General features: G+C 50.4%; 1 pseudogene; it reads right to left on the bottom strand.

The window, feature by feature from the left end:
• Window positions 1–14,811: 14,811 nt before the first annotated feature.
• LOC119302701 lies at window positions 14,812–20,863 on the bottom strand (annotated as a pseudogene).
• Window positions 20,864–21,249: the final 386 nt, after the last annotated feature.

The raw sequence follows: 21,249 nt of genomic DNA, 5'->3' as shown, positions 1-21,249 counted from the left end.
TACATCGAGTTGCATTGCCAAAATATTCGTTTCCAACATGGTATCAGACCTATGATCCTAACCCTAACTCTTGCCGCCGCCGCCGCGATCCCATCGCCGCCGCCGCCGCGTCTCCTCGCCGTCGCGCCGCCGCCGCCTCGCGCTTCCGCTCGCAACCCGCAGCGCCACCACCCGTGTCGCGCCGCCATTCCTCCCGCCGCGCCGCTTCACCACGCGCCGCCGCCCTCCCCTCTCGGCCATGGCCTCCCCCGGTTCCACCGGTACCACCCGCAGCTGCCGCACCAACCCCTTCGACGGCCCCGATCCCGTCGTCATCCGTGATCTCAATATCCTCGCTCGGGTTCCTGTCGTCCTCGATCAACTCACCTCCACCTACTATGCCTGGAAGACGTACTTCTCCCTTGTGTTCCGAGAGTACAATCTCCGGGACCACATCGATGGCTCCGTGGACTCTCGCTTCATGGAGGACGATGAGGAGTGGACGTCCATCGACGCCACTCTTATCCGCTGGTTCTACACCACCATCTCGAAGGACCTCTTCCACACGGTGGTCTCCGCCGATGATGACGCTCACGCCGTTTGCACTAAGCTCAACGGCCTCTTCACCGACAACGCGCTCCAACGCAAGGTTTTCTTACACGGCGAGTTTTTTGGGTGCCAGGAGCTTGAATCGTCGGTCGACGATTATTGCATGCGCCTCAAGAAGCTTGTCGACGAGCTTCGCGACCTCGGCGAGAAGGTCTCCGACGAGCTCCTCCTCAGCACTCTCATCACCGGCCTGAACGAAGACTTCGGGAACGCCGCCTCCAACATCCCTCTCATCACCTGTAACGCCCTCGATGCGGCTATAGCTCCCACGTGTCGAGGCACGACTTAGAGACATAACTGCATTGAAAGCAATGTCGCAAGTTAGGCAATCTTCACAACATCCCATGTAATATAGATAATAAAAGGGGAGATACATAGTTGGCTTACACTCGCCAAGTCAATCAAAGTACATAAATAGCATTACAACAATCAAACACTCATGGCCCGACTACGACGCCAAAATAAAAGATAACCCAACATGTGACACGGTCCCGATCACCCCAACTGGGCACCACTACTGATCATCAGGGAAAGACACGTAGTATCGGCGTGAGTCCTCGTCGAACTCCCACTTGAGCTCAAGCGCGTCATCTGGAACGGAATCATCAGGCCCTACATCTGGTTTGGAAGTAATTTGTGAGCCACAGGGACTCAGCAATCTCGCACCCTCGCGATCAAGACTATTTAAGCTTAATAGGTAAGGCAAGGTAAAATGTGGAGCTGCAGCAAGCGACTAGCATATATGGTGGCTAACCTGTTCGCAAAGAGAGCGAGAAGAGGAGGCAAAGCGCGAACGAGTAACTAGAGAGCAACCTGCGGCAAGCATTACTCCAACACCATGTTCGCTTCCCGGACTCCGCCGAGAAGAGACCGTCACGGTAACTCACACTGTTGATTCATTTTAATTAAGTTAAGGTTCAAGTTATCTACAACCGGACATTAACAAATTCTCATCTGCCCATAATCGCGGGCACGACTTTTGAAAGTTCAAATCCCTGCAGGGGAGTCCCAACTTAGCCCATGACAAGCTCTCACGGTCAACGAAGGAATAGACCACCTCCCGAGACGTTCCGATCAGACTCGGTATCCCGGTTCTACAAGACACTTCGACAAGTTAAAACAAATCCAGCAACACCGCCCGAATGTGCCGACAAATCCCGATAGGAGCTGCACATATCTCGTTCTCAGGGCACAATCGGATAAGCCATCCGTACAACTAAAACTAGCCCTCGAGTTTCCTCGAGGTGGCGCTGCAAGGGGCTCTAGGTTGGACCAACACTCAAAGGAGCACTGGCCCGGGGGGTTTAAATAAGATGATCCTCGGGCTCCGGAAACCCAAGGGAAAAAGAGGCTAGGTGGCAAATGGTAAAACCAAGGTTGGGCATTGCTGGAAAAGCTTTAATCAAGGCAAACTATCAAGGGGTTCCCATTATCACCCAACCGCGTAAGGAACGCAAAAATCCGGGAACATAACACCGATATGACGGAAACTAGGGTGGCAAGAGTGGAACAAAACACTAGGCGAGAGGCCGAGCCTTCCACCCTTTACCAAGTATATAGATGCATTAAGATAACAAGGCAATATAATGATATCCCAACAAGTAAATAATTTTCCAACAAGGAACGGTCTCCAATCTTTACCTGCAACTAGCAACGCTATAAGAGGGGCTGAGCAAAGCAGTAACATAGCCAATCAACGGTTTGCTAGGACATGGTGGGTTAGAGGTTGAACATGGCAATTTGGGAGGCATGATAAGCAAGTGGTAGGCATCGTAGCATAGGCATAGCAAAAGAGCGAGCATCTAGCAAAGCAAAGATAGTAGTGATTTCGAGGGTATGATCATCTTGCCTGCAAAGTTGTCAGAGTTGACTGGATCCTCGAAAGCAAACTTAACGGGCTCCTCGTTAGCGAACTCGTCTCCCGGCTCTACCCAAACAAGACAAACAAGCAAACGGAACGCAATCAACCACGTGCAAGGCTCAAACAATATGATGCAAAGATGGTATGCTATGCGGGATGCAATATGGGATGCATATGCAAGATTTGACAAGGAATGCATGAACCTGGCCCTAACTTGGAAATCCAAGTGTGCCACTGGAAGGATGAGATGAAATTGCTTGAAAACGATATAAGGAACACCGGAATCGGAGTTACGGTTTGGAAATGGCAAGCAATTCAAACATGGCCACGTTCTGCGATTTACAGTAAGTAGCCATCTAGATGCAACAAGATGAACATGCTACAGCACCCAAACATGGCATCAAAATACATGGCAAGGGTCCATTCATGATGCTTAACAAAAGACTAGCACTGAGCCACGGCCAATTCATCCATTAACAGGTTCAAACAAGCATGGCAAAAATGCATTTGGCAAACAAATCTCAGACTTAGTGAAATTTACACTTGTCTAGAACTTCAGATCAGGTAGCACTCTTTGGAGCAAGAAAACAATATGCTAGAGGACCTGAACATGGCAAAGTAAAGCATGGCATGGAGCTACTCAAAGATCTTAACAAAAGTCTCTTAGTGACCTTGAGCCAAAAGAGATCAGAAAATACATTTGCAAGCATGTGAACATGGCAAAAACATAATCAGATCACAGACTTAGTGAAAACTGGAGCATGCTGAAACAGATATCAAGTAGGCATGTTTGCGAGCTCGATGCACTCACTACAGAGAAAGTCATGACAATCTAAGCATACACCCATCAAGAATACACAAAATACAAGCTAGACATGGCAAGAACAATAACATAGCATGCACGGATCAACTACAACATCCTCGGCAAAATTGCTAACAAGTAGACAATCTGCCCAGATTTACGAAATGACAAAAGTAGAGATCGATTGACTCAAGCTAGGGTGCTCCATAATTGCAAACAAAGACATGAATGGATAGAGCACTACAATATTAACAAAACATCCTTACTGATCATCCTCAAAAGAGGCACGGATCACTAGGAAACAACATGAACATATGGCATAATGAGATAAACAGATCAAGGACTTAGTGGAAATGCTAAGTCCCTGAAATCAGCATTAACGAATGCTCCACTTTGCAAGCTTGTGCTAGTCACCACCCACATCACAAAAATACATGGGTTGCACCTCTGGATAGATGGCAAAACATATAACAAAACTCGTGAAGAGCTCAGGGGCATATCATGCACACAATAATCATGGCAAAAATGACAAATATCTAATTGGAGCAGCAGATCTGACAATTATCTCAAATAGCATTCTTCTAACAGCATTTCGGGCATCAAGATGAACTCAAATGAAAATGATGCAATGAGATGAAATGATGTGCTCTCTGAGACGAACATTTTGATATGCTATATGCCCAAAACGGATCTACGGATGAGGAGATACAACATAATGAACATGGGCAAAATATTAGGGTTTCAGGGTAAAAGTCAACCGAGACGGGATCCGGATCCAGATCTGGACGCACGGTTTACGAGGTTCACCGGAGATGGACTTGAAGCTCGCCGGAGAGGAGGTGGACCGCCGGAGTTGCTTGGGGAGGCAGCGTGGAGCTCGCCGGAGAGGTAGCCGGCACGGGCTCCGGGTGCGGCGGGGCGGCGCGGCCGGTGGTGGCGTCGGACGGCGCGGGCGAGGCCGGGCCAGGGTGGCGCGGGCGTGGCCGGCTGCGGGAGGTGCGGCGGCTCGGCGAGGAGGCGGCCGCCGGCGCGGCGGAGCGGTGGACCGAGCGCGGTGGAGACGAAGGCGTGGGGCTGCGCGCCGGTTTGGGCCGCGGGGGCCGGCTCCGGGCCTGGCGGGCCTCGGGCGACAGCGGCAAAGCAGTCCCGCCCCGGGACAGGTGGCAAGGTGCGATTGGGCGGCGGTGGCGGCGGACGTTGTCCGGCGCCGGCGGACACGTCCAGCGCGCGGAGAGGAGCGGGGCTAGGGTTAGGGATCCGGAATTTTCGGGGGAGTGCACCTATTTATAGATAGAGGGAGCTAGGAGAGTCCAAATGAGGTGCGGTTTTCGGCCACGCGATCGTGATGGAACGCTCTAGATGATGGAGAGGGTTTTGGTGGGTTTTGGGCCAATTTGGAGGGGTGTTGGGCTGCAACACACACGAGGCCTTTTCGGTCCCTCGGTTAACCGTTGGAGCATCAAACAAAGTCCAAATGGTACGAAACTTGACAGGCGGTCTACCGGTAGTAAACCAAGGCCGCTTGGCAAGTCTAGGTCCAATCCGGAAATGTTTAATCCCCACACACGAAAAAAAGGTAGAATTGACCACCGGAGGAGAACGAAGCGCCGGAATGCAAAACGGACAACGGGGAAAATGCTCAATTGCATGAGATGAACACGTATGCAAATGCAATGCACATGATGACATGATATGAGATGCATGACAACGACCACAACACACGAAGACAAAAACCCGAACCCGAGAAAATAAAATAACTTAACACTGGAAACAGCAAGAGTTGGATTACATATTGGGTGAATCATATCCGGGGTGTTACATCACCAACCCGACCTTCCCCAAGATCGTCGCGTACCTGAAACTAGAGGAGAAGAGGATGCGGGTGTCGCACGTCCGGGCCACCCATACGGCTCTCACCGCCGGAACCCGTGGCGGTGCGCCACCCACCGCTCCGGCTCCCCCGCCGCGGCCCGCCCAGGGGGCCCTCCACGTGCAGCCGCCGCCCGGGTTCCCATATCCCGCGCTGCCGCAGGCCCCTCCGCCGCCCCCCGCCGAGCAGCAGCAGCGCCGGGGCGGGCGTCGCAGCCGAGGTGGCCGCAAGCAGCAGCAGCAGCCACCAGCTGCCCATGGCGGGGCGCCGCGCCAGCCGCAGCACCCGCTCCCGCCGGCGCCCTGGCAGGCCGGCCAGAACCCCTGGACGGGGGCTGCTCACGCATACTCCATGCCCATACCGCGCGCCCCCAACCCGGTGTAATTGGCGCCCGCCCAGCCCCTCATCAGGCCCTGTACGCGGTCCCTCAGGCGTATCCGTTGGCGCCGCTCTATGGCCCCTCGGCGGCCTATGGGCTGCCTCCGGCCGGTGGGCTCGTGGCGCCGCCGCCATAGCCTCTGCCGTCGGCCCCGGTCCTCCTGCTGGCACCATGGGACCCCGCGCTGCTAGCGGACCTCCACACCGCCCCCACGCCACAGCAGTACACCGGCGGTGCGACTGGTACATGGACACCGGAGCCATGGCTCACATGGCCGCCAACCCCGGTAACCTTCTTACCGCTCACCCTGTTCACACTGCTGCTCGCATTACCGTGAGCGACGGTTCTTCCTTGCCCATCACTCATGTCGGCCATGCTGCTTTTCCTTCTAACTCTGTTCCATTACATCTTTCTAACGTCCTCGTTTCACCTGACATCATTAAAATTTTTGTTTCTGTTCATTCTCTTACACGTGAAAATCCTGTCACCATTGAATTTGACATGTTTGGCTTTTCTGTTAAGGATGCCCGTACCCGGATGGTGCTCCACCGATGTGACAGCCCCGACGATCTCTACCCGGTCCACTCCTCCACATCTCCCGTCGCTGCACCCATTGCGCTTTCCGCTGGAGTGGACCTTTGGCATGCTCGTATCAGTCATCCCAACCCTGCCACCCTTCGTCATATTCTTCGCAGTTTTTCATTCACGTGTAATAAGATCGACGATCACACTTGTCATGCTTATCGTCTCGACAAACATACTCGTTTACCCTTTAGCACTTCCTCGCATGTTGCTTCATACCCATTTGAGTTAATTCATAGTGATGTTTGGACCTCTCCTGTTGCAAGTAACACGGGCTATCTCTATTATCTTGTTATCCTTGATGATTTTTCGCACTATGTGTGGACCTTCCCGTTGCGGCGAAAGTCAGATTCTGTTGCCACTCTCACCGCATTCTACTCCTATGTCTCCACGCAGTTTGGTCACCCCATTCATGCTTTGCAAACAGACAACGGGAAGGAGTTCGATAATCTTGCAATCCGCAACCTTCTCGCCACACACGGCACGATTTTTCGTCTCACTTACCCGTACACTTCGCAACAAAATGGTCGCGCTGAGCACGTGCTTCGCACTCTTAATGACTGCGTTCGCACCCTCCTCTTTCACGCCAACGTGCCACCACATTTCTGGCCTGACGCGCTCGCCACCGCATCACTGCTCCTCAACATCCGTCCCTGTCGCACTCGCGGGAATTTTGCTCCTCATCATCTTTTGTTCGGCACGCCACCTTCCTACACCGAGCTTCGCATTTTCAGTTGCTTGTGCTACCCTAGCATCGCTTCCACTACTTCTCATAAGCTCGCACCATGGCCTGTGGCCTGTATTTTTCTTGGATATCCCCACAACACCAAAGGCTACCGCTGCTATGATCCTATCTCACATCGGGTCATCACTTCCCGACACGTTTACTTTGATGAGATGGTTTTTTCGTTTCAGCAGGTACCTTCGGATGTTGCGGCCTTGCCCGCTCCTGGTGACGGTCGCTCGGGCGCTTCTCTCGGGCCGCCTCCTGGCTTTGAGGGTGCCTCCCGTGCCCCGGGTCGAGTTCCTCCCCGGCCGGTTTCCTTAGGGGCCGCACCTCTCCCGGCGCCTGCGATGCCCCCTGCGCCATCATCGGCGCGGGCCTCCTCGGTGCCCCCCGCGCCCTAGCCGGCGGCCTCGCCCGCGGCGGCCTTCCCCGCGCCCTCGCCGGCGGCCTCGCCCGCGGCGGACTCGCCCGCGACATCAGTGGCGGCGGGCTCTTCTTCGTCCTTGCCCGTTGCCCCGGACTCGCTGCCCCGCCCGATGACTCGCTCTCGGGCCGGTACCTTCTGCCCGAGTACGTGGTACACTAGCGATGAGTATCTTCTCACCGCTTCCATCTCCGAGCCATCCCCTCTCCCATCGTCAGCTCGAGCCGCCCTTCGGGACCCTCATTGGCTCGCTGCAATGCAGGAAGAGTTCGATGCGCTCCAACGGAACCGCACCTGGCAGCTTGTCCCTCGGCCACCTCGTGCCAACATCATCACGGGCAAGTGGGTCTTTCGGCATAAGACTCATCCCGATGGGACTCTCAAGCGCTACAAAGCTCGCTGGGTGGTTCGAGGCTTTCGGCAACGTGCGGGTGTGGACTTCACCGACACTTTTGCTCCGATTGTTAAACCGGGCACGATCTGCACCGTGCTTCAGCTGGCCATCTCCCGAGCTTGGCCCGTGCATCAGTTGGACGTTTCCAACGCCTTCTTGCACGGCCACCTCGCCGAGCAGGTGTTCTGGAGCAGCCCACCGGCTTCGTCGACGCCACACATCCGGACCATGTGTGCTTGCTCTCCCGTTCTCTTTACGGGTTGAAGCAGGCGCCTCGGGCCTGGTACCAGCGCATCGCTGCCTTCCTGCAGACGATCGGATTTACATCGACCCGCTCTGATGCGTCCCTCTTTGTGTACCATCACGGGGTTGACACGACCTACTTGTTGCTCTACGTCGACGACATCATCCTGACGGCTTCCACTGTTGCGCTTCTCCAGCGGCTTACTGCTCGTCTTCGCGATGGGTTTGCCCTGAAGGACTTGGGGCCCCTCCACTACTTCCTCGACATTGAGGTGGTTCGACGGCCAAATGGGTTCTTTCTGCACCAGCAGCGTTACGCCCATGAGCTTCTCGATCATGCCGGCATGCTTAACTGCAAGCCTGCTCCCACGCCTGTTGACACCAAGGCTAAGGTTTCAGCTCTGGAGGGCTCTCTCGCATCCGACGCGGCCTTCTATCGCTCCATTGTGGGTGCCTTGCAGTACCTCACTCTGATGCGCCCCGACTTGTAGTATGTCGTTCAGCAGGTCTGTCTTCACATGCATGCTCCGCGTGACTCTCACTGGACCTTGGTGAAGCGTATACTCCGTTACATACGCGGCACTACGTCCATGGGACTTACACTGACGGCCTCTGCCTCTACCGACCTCGTCGCGTACTCTGATGCGGACTGGGCTGGCTGCCCGGACACACGGCGCTCCACTTCGGGGTACTGTGTCTACCTTGGGCCGTCTCTGATCTCTTGGTCTTCCAAGCGACAGCCCACAGTCTCTCGCTTGAGTGCCGAGGCAGAGTATCGGGCAGTGGCTAACGCCGTTGCCGAATGCTCTTGGCTTCATCAGCTGCTCCAGGAGTTGCTTTGTGATGTTCACAAGGCCACACTCGTCTACTGCGACAACGTCTCCGCCGTGTATCTCTTCGCCAACCTGGTCCATCATCGACGAATGAAGCACATTGAGCTCGACATACACTTTGTTCGTGAGCAAGTGGCCCTTGGGCGCATCCGGGTCCTCCACGTCCCGACGGCGCAACAGTTTGCCGATGTTATGGCAAAAGGACTGCCTACTTCTGTTTTCGAGGAGTTCAGGTCCAGTCTTTGCGTCTCCGGCGACACTTCGACTGCGGGGGTGTGTTGAATATATGGTTTGTGCATGTATATTGTATAGTCCGGCCCACCTCGTAGTCATTGTATAGTTGAGGTTGTGGCCCACCTTGTACTCCATATATACGTGCGCTATGCACTGATCAATACATCGAGTTGCATTGCCAAAATATTCGTTTCCAATAGAAAGACTTGTACATCATGCAGGCCGTGTTTTACACCCCCAGCTCGCCATGCCTCTGCTACAACTTCCTCAAGAGCCGCCTCACGTTCCTATATTACCTCATAACGCCGTACACATCTTACCCTACCTCCGGATTCAGGGATACACCTCACAAGGAGAGGAAGATGGTCTGGACAGGAATATACCAAACGCTTCACCGCTGCTTCTGGAAATTTATTTCTCCGCATGTTATCAGCAACTACCCTATCCAACCCGACCTGCACATTAGCACGCCCGCTGCGCTTATTATCATAAAGTGAACAGGTAACCAGAGAAATCGAGATCCGCGAGGTTGCATGCTTCAAGCACATCCCGGAAAGCAATCATCTGTTTAGGTGACCTCGTTGTATCTGACAAATGTTCATAGTCTCACATAACCTCATTGAAATCTCCTGCTAGGAGCCGAGGTATATCATCTTGAGCTTTCAATCTTTTTAGCCCATCCCACATTAAGTATCGATTTTCCACTCTCGGTTCCCCATACACAAAGGTAATTCTCCATCAGCATGTAACCGGACATACGCATCAATCCATCTTTTATTACAATCACGGATATCAACGAACAACGACTCATCAAAAAGAAAAAAACTTATACTATGCCTATGTCAAATTTATACGTTTATCATCACTTGTCAGTGGTAAACTGGAAGGAAGGTCAGCAGATAAAAGAAGTGCAGATAGCAGAAGACATATGAGACATTTATCATCATTTCCAAACCTCGTTAGAATATATCATCATGAGCTTGATCCATCATCTGTATGATCGCCAGAATACAATTATACAGTGTAAAATTGTGACCCATGTATTCTATGATGCCCACCAAAAATAACATCATTTATTTGGTTCTCCCTCTGTTAACTATTATAAGATGTTCTAACTTTTTTATGAATTGGATGTATATAGATACGTCTTAATGTGTTTGTTTGCTCATTTCAGTCTGTATGTACTCTATATTGAAATGTCCAAAACAACTTATAATTAAGGCAGTAACAGCTAAGGTGATACATATGCTAGAATTTAGCATGTAACTTCACATGGAAAGATGTCAATAAACTTTCAGCATAGTTGGTCGTTCTTGAGGCAAAGAAAGTAGGCAGTAAAATGCAAAATGCGGCAAAGATGCATTCTTTCAGAGTAAATTGCACAAAACCATCACTTTGAAGGCTAGGTTTACGAAAAATACTACAATATATTTTTTTTGTAGAAAACACCACGCCTACAGTAATCTTTTTGCAAAAAACACTGATCGGCGTATTAGTCTCGTTTGAGCACGTTTATGACAAATGGGACCCGCTCTTCGCTAATGTGGTATAACGTTTCGTGCCAATGGATTTTGATCTAAATTTACAAACTAGTCCCTAGAATTATACACCCCTGAATCAAAATGCAAAATCACAATTAGCCCCCCACATGCATAAAACCAATAGCACTGGGGCCATGGGCTCTCGTCGCTGGCTGGGGCGGCGCCCATAGAGGCTTGGGGCGGTTGAGGGACCTCGCCGGCGTCGAGGTCTAGCACCTCCTCTTCTCTCTAATTGGTGCTGGTGCGAGCTCAACTTGGATGGATTGGGGCGAGCCCGATTTGGATCTTGGCAGCGACCAGGATGAGCTCCAGCATGCGCACGTCGTCCCGTTGTCGTTGTAGTCGGGGCGCCCGTCGAAGGGCCGCGCCGACGGCCGGGGAACCAGGCACTTCTTGCTGCCGCTGCCAAAGTTGATCTGCCCTTGGGCCCGCTGCAGGTCGGGGCGCCCGCCATGGGCCACGCCGGTGGCCAGGGAACCAAGCACGGATGGTGCCGCCGCCGCCGAAGGGCCATGGGCACCGGTTGCAGGGCTGCGCCTTGCGCTCCGGCTGCAGGTCGAGCCGGATGTCGCTGGATCCGGCGTGGGGTGCGGAGGTGGAAGCGGATGTCGTCGGGGTCCGGCATGGGGCGCGGCGGTGGAGCAGGTGAGCCTGTGGTGGCGCGGTGAGAGGGCCTGGCAGCATGGGGGAAGAACGTTGGGGGTGTTTTTGCTTTAAACACCAACTAACAGCAAAACATTATGCCACATCAGCGAAGAGCAGGTCTCATTTGTCATAAACATGCTCAAACGAGACTAATATGCCGACCAGTGTTTTTTACAAAAAAATTACCGTAGACGTGGTGGTTTCTGCAAAAAAAAAAAGTATTATAGTGTTTTTCGCAAATCTAGCCTTTAAAGTGATGGTTTTGTGTAATTTACTCCATTGTTTCACGTCTGTTGCCTCATCAATATTGGATTATCTTTTGGAGGAAATTGGTCCTTGCGTGAAGAATTAAAAGCATGCATATCTCCTGGACGTTTTCCCATCATGCTCTCAGTCGGTTCAAAACAATATCGTGCCGATATGGGTACAGTTCAAGTGTGTGCAATTGCCATGTCTTCCACGGCACTGATGTTGAACACGATGAGTACAGTTCAAGTAGAGGGAAATACATATCTATTATCAACTGACGTCCGCTGGAATATGGTACAAGATGGTCTGAAATGTCTTAAATTTCAAATCCAAGTTGTTGAACCTGGACTGCCTCAAAGAGCGCACAGGGCACACGCATAGACACAGCGTCACAGCCGAGGAGGATATGGTCAATTGACTCCTCGCACTGGTCGGCATGGCGCCCGACGTGGCAAACCCCGTCATGCTTATCTGTCGGACTATCAGCACATATTCCTAATCGACAGCCACGCGAAGGAGCGACAAGATAACAGTGGACAGGGCATCGTACGGAGAAATAGCAGAGATAACAGAAGTTCAGAGTGTCGAACACATATGAGACTATTATCATCACTTCGAACCTACTCTGAAAATATTATCATAACCTTGATCCATGATCTGTATGATCATCGAAAGAACGATTATACAGTGTAACATCGTGACCCAACAGACATATATGGGTCACGATGTTACACTGTATATCCATGGCTAAGTTCGAGATGAAGTTACGCTGTATAATTTATTCGGTTTGAAAATGCTTGGACAGCTAAGTTAGTGTTAAAGTTGTGTCGAATATTATTGTACAAGTTAGGTTACGGTTGGACTTGGAGTCGTACGGAGTGTAGACAGGATATGGAGTCGTGTCCAAGTAGGACACTTGTATCCTAGACCTCTCATATATAGCGGGATAGACACACGATATAATCTATGCCAACATAATAGCACCGGAATGCAGGGGAAGCTGGCGGCATGTGCCGGTGTTCAGGGCGACCGGGTGCGGTATTGTGACGGTGTCACGGGGAAGAGCGTCCGTAGGCAAGCTCCGGGGATGTAGCCATATCGATGAACCTCGTTAACAAATCTCGGTGTCGTGCTCGTGTGATTGCTTGGTCCTCGGATGATCAACGGTATGCCTCGGATTTATTCTAATAAGTGGTATCATGAGCAAGGTTCAAAGGAGGTCGCGGTTGTTGTCGATCTAGAGGAAGTATCAGGTTGGGATGCAGCCGGCTGCGGTGTAGTTCTTGACAAGATTGAAAAAAAGCGATCGAAGCGGCGCAGCAGATCGATGGAAGCTGCGCGGCGTGCACACGCGGCTTGACAGCGATTGGGGCAGCAGGTGCGTGGCGGCGGCAGGGCTAGAGCACTGCCTGGAGCAGGCCCACATGACCCAATCAACGCGAGGCGATGGCCTCGTCTGGGTGCGGGTCCGAGTAGGCCGGCGGGGCACAGCTCGGATGCGGCAAGTGCAAACCACGCTGCTGGAGTCCCCAGGCTAGACGCGTGCGAAGCGGAAGCTGCGAACTAATCGATCTGGAGCAGGCTGGGCAAAGACACGAAAGATTTTGTTTGAGAAAAAAAAAAGAGGGACCGAGTCCTAAGAGGAGACGTGATCTCCTAGTCTCCGAGCCGGGCGGCTGCAGCCGTGCACGCGCACGTTGAAAGCAGCAGCGGCTGTAGGGAAGACGAGGCAAGGCAGCCGATTAGATTCGTGCGTGAGAAAATGCATCATGGTGACACATCCATTGGAAAGCAAGAAGGTCATGGCAAGGCAAAGCTAGCATTGCAAGTTTTGTGCAAGGGAGCCACCACGTGAAGGGCAAAGATTTTATTTCTTTTGGTTTTGCTACTAGTAGTACGCGGAGGTTCTGTTCGTGTGCTTGGGGCATCTCGTGGAAAGCTCAAATAATTTTGCGCAAAGTCAGCCGTACAAAGAACCATGGCATCAACGGGTATCAGGTTTGAGGTGGAGAAGTTTAATGAAACCGAAAGCCTTGGGTTATGGCAAACAATGGTGAAATATTAATTGGCACAACATGGATGCTTGAAAGCATTGCGGGAAGTCATGTCAGCTGAGATGGAGTTATCATGTGATGGATGGGAATTCGCAGAATGATTTGGGAACCTGGGTCGGACTGGACAGTCTGACGGGATCGACGCAAGTCGGTTGGTACAGAAGACGGTGCGGGATCGGCGACAACGATATAGGAGCGTGATGTTGATGGTAACCGACTTCTGGGGCGTGAAAACACGTGGCACAGGCCCGAGGGCTTGTGTGGCTTCGACAAGACTATGGCACGGGGTTGATCCAAGACAGTGCACATGTGAGTTTGAAGTCGACGGGGCGTGGGGGTGGACTGATCATCTACCATGAAGTCATGTTGAAGGTGGAGCTGGATTGAGGGGCTACGATGTAAGGATCCAGGGAATCGAAGCCTATTCAGTAAGGGGGAAAAGCGAGTGACATGCAGTTCGGACTGGAGCTCAGTGGTCTGATGGAAGTGTGAAACTCGTCATCGATCGGTGATGATCGGTGGTACTCTGCAGTGGAGGTTGAGTGGTGTGGTTTCACGACCCTTGAGACTCGACCGGGATAGCGGAGGCTCGACGTGGTAATAGCGGTGAGGCGTGCGGTGCGCACGAGACATGAAGACGGACCAGGGCTCTGGTGGTCATACATGTGGTGAGACAACTGCGAATTTGACTCGGGATGACTACAAGCAACGGTGAAATTCCTTCAAGTTTCAGACAGGCGGTCAAGAAAAGAGCGGTGATGTTGAGTTCAGGTAACTCTTATGTGTGATACCCAATATGTGAGTTGTTCAATTTCACGCAGGTTAGTGATCAGTGTGTGATGGCGTTGGACTGATACTCTGAAAGTTAGAAGCGCAAACTAGAGTAATGTGAAACTTAATTTCGTTCGAGTGTTGACTCTGGTCAAGAAAAGAAGGGACTACAAGTTGCAGGTGGAGTCATATGGAGTAGCAGCGGTACTCATGGGATAAGCTCAAGTCCAATGTACACGAAGGTTTGACGCACGGATGAATTCAAGGTGGTGGAGAATATTCGTCAAGGTGAAGTTTGTTAAAGTTGTGTCGAATATTATTGTACAAGTTAGGTTACAGTTGGATTTGAAGTCGTACGGTGTGTAGACAGGATATGGAGTCGTGTCCAAGTAGGACACTTGTATCCTAGGCCTCTCATATATAGCGGGATAGACACACGATGTAACCTATGCCAACATAATAGCACCGGAACGCAGGGAAAGCCGGCGGCATGTGCCGATGTCCAGGGCGACCGGGTGCGGTATTGTGACGGTGTCACGGGGAGGAGCGCCCGTAGGCAAGCTTCGAGGATGTAGCCATATCGGTGAACCTCGTTAACAAATCTCGGTGTCGTGCTCGTGTGATTGCTTGGTCCTCGGATGATCAATGGTATGCCTCGGATTTATTCTAACAGTTAGCCTAAGTTTTATTCAGTACTAAACAAGGCTAAGATGCTACATCTGGAAGAATTTAACATGTGACTTCAGATGGAAAGATCTCGATAAACTTTCAGCATAGTTGGCCTTTCTTTGGGTGAAGGAGTTAGGCACTCAAATGCCACAGAGATGCACCGTCTCACTTCTTCCTCCCCAGCTTCGGGTTGTGGAAGTCGTTTGTCCAAAATTTCTTCCAGTAGAAACTGGTCCTCGAGTGAAGAATGAAAAGCCTGCAAATCTCCAGGGTGTTTGCCCATCAACACCTCAAGCACCACAACGCCAAAGCTATATACATCACATTTCTCTGTAACTAGGGAAGTGTAGGAACATTCTGCATCCAACACAGGAACATAAGAATCAAGAGTATGCATCAGTGCAGAGCATTCCATCTAACACAGTATACTAGAGAATATAGTATTGCATGGAATAAACATACCAGATGCTATGTAGCCGTAGGTCCCTGCTAGTGCACTCCAGTTTGACGAATCAGGTTTTAACATTCTTGCAATACCGAAGTCCGAGACAAATGCTTTGAAATCAGTATCTAGTAAGATGTTTCTGCTTGTGATGTCTCGATGAATTATGGGTGGGTGAACATCATGATGGAGGTAAGCGATGGCTTGAGCCAGATCAGCTGTCCTCCTTTGCCAGTGGAACTGGATTGCTAGTTCTTCATTTCTTAAGGTTGAAGCTAGATTTCCTCTCTCTATATACTGGCACACAAGGAACCGGAACCGCGGATGAGAACAATATCCATATAGCTTGACGATGCTGCGTTGGCGAATTGTTGTTAACATTTGAATCTCATGCCGGAATCTTTCTTCATCATGTGCCTCTTCATCGCCTGCATGGAGTTTCTTTACTGCGACCACTTGTTCATCTTGAAGTTCTGCTTTATAAACACTGCCGTATGATCCCTCTCCAATGCAATGTTTCTTATCGAAATTGTCAGTTGCATTGATAATATCTTCAAATGCTATTCTGCCATCAAAGCTCCATACAGAGAACACATCCCTTTTGCGCACGACATCAGTATTTTGAGGTACTTTCTTGCGGCAAATCATAAAGGCAATCACACCTGCTGTTATTGAAATAGTAGCGACAAACATAGTAAGACTGACTGGTAGTATAATCTTTTGGTGCTTTCGCCTATGATCTGCAGGGGGCAAATCACAAGGAGACAGTCCAACAAGGTCTCTGCAAAGACCTTTGTTGTGGAGAAACCATTCAGCTGATGCATTCTGGATCCCATTTGGGACAGTGCCTTCTAGGAGGTTATATGCAACATCAAATATTGATAGGCTTTGCATGCTTGCAATGGAGGCAGGGATTGCACCACTGAATTGATTGTGTGAGAAGTTTACATACATCAGCATCTCTAGGTTGCTGAGTTCTGACGGTATTGGTCCACTGATACTATTCATGCTAAGATCAAGCATTCTTTGCAGGGAAGCTAAATGGCCCAAACTACCAGGAAGAATTCCACTAAGGCTGTTGTTATTCATGTGTAATGACTGCAGTTTCAAACAATTTCCCATCTCTTCTGGCACTTAACCGCTCAACAGGTTGCTTGAGAAATCAAGAATCTCAAGATTGCTAAGTTGGCCGATTTGCTTAGGGATCTGGCCAGATAGTTGATTGTTTCTTAAATCCATCCAATAGAGGTTGCTTAACTTGCCAATTTCCGGTGGTATCTCACTGGTCAACCTATTGAAACTCAGTTTAAGCTTTCCAAGATTTTTTAGCACCCCAACCTCAGAAGGTATACTGCCTTGTATCATGTTGTGTGCAAAATTAATACTTGTCAAGTTTTGAGATGAGCCCCAATTCGGCGAGAGCTGCCCAACAAACCTATTTGAAGATAAATTGATCGTATCGAGGTGTGGATACACACCAAATGCTTCAGTTATGTCTCCCTCAATATGATTATTGGCAATCATGAGCGATGTTAGTGAACTGCAATCCCTCAAGCCTTTTGGGACAGGACCATCTAGATTGTTGTTATGAACTTGTAAAGCCTGTAGCTTTTTACTTTGGCACAAATCTGGCAAGTGTCCAATCAGCTGGTTGTCATCCAGTGCAATGACGACTAAATTGGTAAGGTTGGACAATGCCGGAGGCACAGGGCCGGAGAGCTGGTTGTTGAACAGTCGCATTTGTGTCATCTTGACCAATTTTCCATAACTTGGAGGGATTGAGCCAGACAATTGGTTTTCATAGGACATAAGATACTCCACATTTACCAAATTTCCTAACTCGGTCGGCAATTCCCCGGAGATACTATTGTTATGTATTATTAATTGTTTGAGTGAAGACATGTTCCCAATACTTGATGGCACTGATCCAACTATCAAATTGTCCGAGAGGGCAAGGGTTTCCAGATTCACGAGATTCCCAAACTCATGAGGGATGGATCCGGTTATGTGGTTACCAAAAAGAGAAAAATAGGTCACTGAAGTAAGATTTCCAGCAACACTATAAGGAACAGGGCCGGTCAAATGGTTATCTGACAAGTCCAAGCTAATCAAGCTCGAGAGCATCCCAAACTCTGCCGGTATTGTACCAGTGTATTGGTTCCGATATGCCGTCAGGTATGTGAGCACTGTCAGGTTACCAAGGGAGGGCGGAATTGTGCCGCTCAGATTGTTTTTCTCCAAGTGTAGTACTTGCAGGGTTTGGATGTGTCCTAGCTCTTTAGGTATGGGTCCTGACAGACGGTTATCAGAAAGGTACAGATAGTTGAGGTTGGTCAGGTTTGCAAGGGCGGAAGGTACATGGCCAGAAATGTCATTAAGGCTCAAATCCATCTCTCTCATGTTCTGAAGCTGTCCGAGGTGCCAGGGGATGTTACCTGAGAGCCTATTCCCACGTAGATAAAGAAAACCAAGTCTTGAGAGATTACCTAAAGCAGGAGGGATTTGTCCGGTGAGATTGTTGCTGGAGAGGTCCATCCCTGTGAGCTGTCCAAGGTTGCAGAATGATGCAGGTATGTGCCCGCTGAGCTGATCACCAGAGAAGTTGAGGGTGGAAAGCATGGAAAGAGAGCCGATGCCTGGAGGGATGGCACCGGAGAGATGGTAGTTGTCGCTGAGATCGAGGTTGACAAGGTAAGGGAGCGACTGGAATCTCAGTTTGTCCAGTCGCCCTGCAATGCCGGCGCCATCAAGGGAAATTCCTGTGATGACCTTCCCCATGGTTCCTCTGCGTGACAGGAGCAATTTGATAAAATAGCACACCTTTCCTCGTACATTGATAAAATAGCACACCTTTCTTTTTGTTAGATTAAATAACACACTTTTCCTTCAGGGTTAGATAAAATGGCACAAACTGACTTTTTTTCACAATTTCCACGTCAGGACCTACACGTTATATTATTTTGGACGATTTTACACTTTGGACTGGTTCGATCGAGAGAGGAGACGAGACGATCCAGAGGATGAGAGAACACCGGAACAGAGGAACGACGGAACCATCCACGATCTCGCCGTGATTCGTCCCCGAGCCGCCCTGTCCGCCACCTTACCGCGCGCCGCGGCCGCCGTACGCGCTGCGGGCTGCGGCTGCTTCATCGCAATGCGGGAGAAGAAGGGCGCCGCCACTTGAAGTCCCCCTGCAGCACGTGGCAGTGCAGGCCGGTCGCTCGCCGTAGCGTACGTTCGTTTGCTGGCTGTAGGTGCTTGCTCCTGTAGAAGCCTGTAGGTGGCTGCTGACTGGTATAGTTGTTTGCTTTAGCAGGGAAGTAGAGCTGAACAAGTGAAAGGCATCAGTAAATGAATAAACAATCGTACAAACATACATGTACGCAGAGAAAATATGATACAGTACAAGAGAAAAGCATCAGTAAAAAAACCGTAGCTAGCATAAGTCAGTGTCTTCTTTTTTTTTTGAGCATAAGTCAGTGTCTTCATCCATCAAATATTACTCGAAGATTACAAGAATCACGTATAGAGAGAACACGGATCAAGAGAGAAGATGGGATGAAACCTGTACGGCCAGATGCGGCGGCGGCGGCGGAACGGGTGGAGCGACAGGAGACGGGAAGAAACGGGACGAAGCGCCGGGAGATAAGGGGAGCACGTAATTGGCAGGGCCGGCGAGGCGGCGATCCATCTTCCTCGCTGCGTTTCTTTTCGCTCTGTTTCGAAACAGAGGTTCGACTGAACCAGTTTACTGCGTAGAACAGATCAAAGGGCAAAATCGTCCAAAATAATATGACGTGTAGGTCCTGACCTGAAAATTGAGAAAAATGTCTGTTTGTGCCATTTTGTCTAGCCCCGAAGGAAAAGTGTGTCATTTAATCTAACAAAAAGAAAGATGTGCTATTTTATCAACCTACGAGGAAAGGTGTGCTATTTTATCAAATTGCTCGCGTGACAGAGTGTCCCCGCAGGTGATGCCGGTCCAGTTGCACGGGTACATGCCATCGTCTCCCCAGGTTCCCAGCTGGTGCTTGGACGAGTACTTGACGGATGATTTCCAGTGGAGAAGTGCCCCAGCTTGGGATCTCAGCGAAGTGCCGCGGCGTGCTGCTGCTGCAGGCGTGGCGCAGCCCTCGGCTTGCCCGGAATTAAGGACAGGCAGCAGCAGGAGGAGCAACACGAGAACCAGGCGATGTAGCAGCGTTGGCACCATGGAATTCGCCATGATCTCACGATGTACTATGAAGATGACTGCATAGGCCAAGTGATCATGTAAACTGAAGTAGTCCCACAAGTCTGGCAGAAAGACACACACAGGCGAAAAAATATGGTCAAGGAGATAGAGAGAATAGCGCACCTCCGGTGTGTGAGAGCAGAACGCCAAAACCCGGTGATGGTGGTGTGTGAGTTGGGTACTCATCTGGCTCGGTTCTCCAGGGGTTTATAAACACATTTGAAGCAGCCTAAACACCTATGCACTTGCCTCTCACCTGCATCGAAGACCTTGGCTGAGTCCAATCTGGCTGGCATAATGTTCTGCGATTGATGCGGTCTAAGATTTTCGGTTTCAGATCATTGTGACTGGTTCTCTGTGATGATTCCACTCAAAAGAAGAATAGAATATCAATGCTTGTCACGTGGACGTTGATTATTGCTTGGTTTTCCATGCGTCAACAGGAAGTGAACATAATTGCATTGTTGACTGTATTCGACATGGACAGCGTTGACGTTTGTGTGTGCAAATGACATATCTTCAACGGCTAGCTACGCTGACGGTGAATGCAATTAATGCAGTTCAAACAGAGGAAATGTATATCCAGAAGTTACATTCGTTTGGAATATGGTAGAGGATGGTCTGAAATGACTTTCAGAGGTAGTGATTGCGGCTCCTCCTTTTCAGCCTATAGCTTAGGGCATGTCCACCAATCGATTTCTATGACCGTCACTAAGGGGAGAGAGTAAGCAACCCCATTCGAAGTAACAACTTCTCCAACTGTTGATCTATCTATCTTGTAAACCAACATTATTTTGTTGCTGCATATATGATTGATTTGTGGGAACCTACAATGTAGGAGTACTTTTTTAACTTTGTGGCCTATATTGTTTTGTTAGAATTCAATGCATTCCCATCCCGTCAACAAGAATCCAGAAGAACAGAATTCAAGACATCCACCTAAAAAATTTAGGAACTCTCCTGAATAGTTCTAATCTAGGCTTTGCCAAAGTAGTAGTGCTAGGCCGCTGACCACTGAACTTTCATTAAGCAAAGCTGAAGAGACTCACCCAAATGGCCATAGATGAACTAGGCCGCTGGAATCACTCGAACCTGCTGCCGAAACCAATCCGTGTGAGGAGAAGACCACCTAGCGGCGGAAGTGCAGCCACCAGTGCCGTCGATGAGCAGCGGCAGAGGAGCGCCCGCTCCTCCCACTAAGGCCGCGCCCCTTCTGTACCATCGCGACGCCTAGTCTCTGTCTCTCCTTGCGGCGAGACATCTCCAAACGTGTGGATCTTGGAGGCTGGTGGAGTGGGGTGAGGACGTCCTTGCAGCGGGGAAGACGGACGGCGACAGGCCAGAACAGGCGACAGGATGGCGAACAAAGGGTCAGGGGAAGGTGACCCGATTAACTGCGTTTGGCCCACAATGGGCCCTGTTGACGATTTAGATTTACTAGCAAAAGAGTCTGTGCATTGTAACATAAGAGAAAACATAATACACGCTCTTAACTCAACAACCATCACTCAAGATCATAATAGGTCCATCTCCTTTATTTTTGCAAGGCATCGTATTTGTGTTGCCGCTTATCCTCCTTCTCACCCTCGCCGTCGATGGCCTTGGTGTTCACATAAAACAACAAAAAACGTGTGTTGAATATGGTTAATCCTAAGGCGTCTCTCTCTCCATCTCTTCTCCCTCTCCCTCTCTCTCTTCCTCTCT

This window comes from Triticum dicoccoides, chromosome 5A (genome assembly GCF_002162155.2).
Source record: "Triticum dicoccoides isolate Atlit2015 ecotype Zavitan chromosome 5A, WEW_v2.0, whole genome shotgun sequence".
Classification (NCBI taxonomy): Eukaryota; Viridiplantae; Streptophyta; class Magnoliopsida; order Poales; family Poaceae; genus Triticum; species Triticum dicoccoides.
The sequence above is the reverse complement of the archived record's forward strand: the minus strand, read 5'-3'. Positions and strand labels throughout refer to the sequence as shown.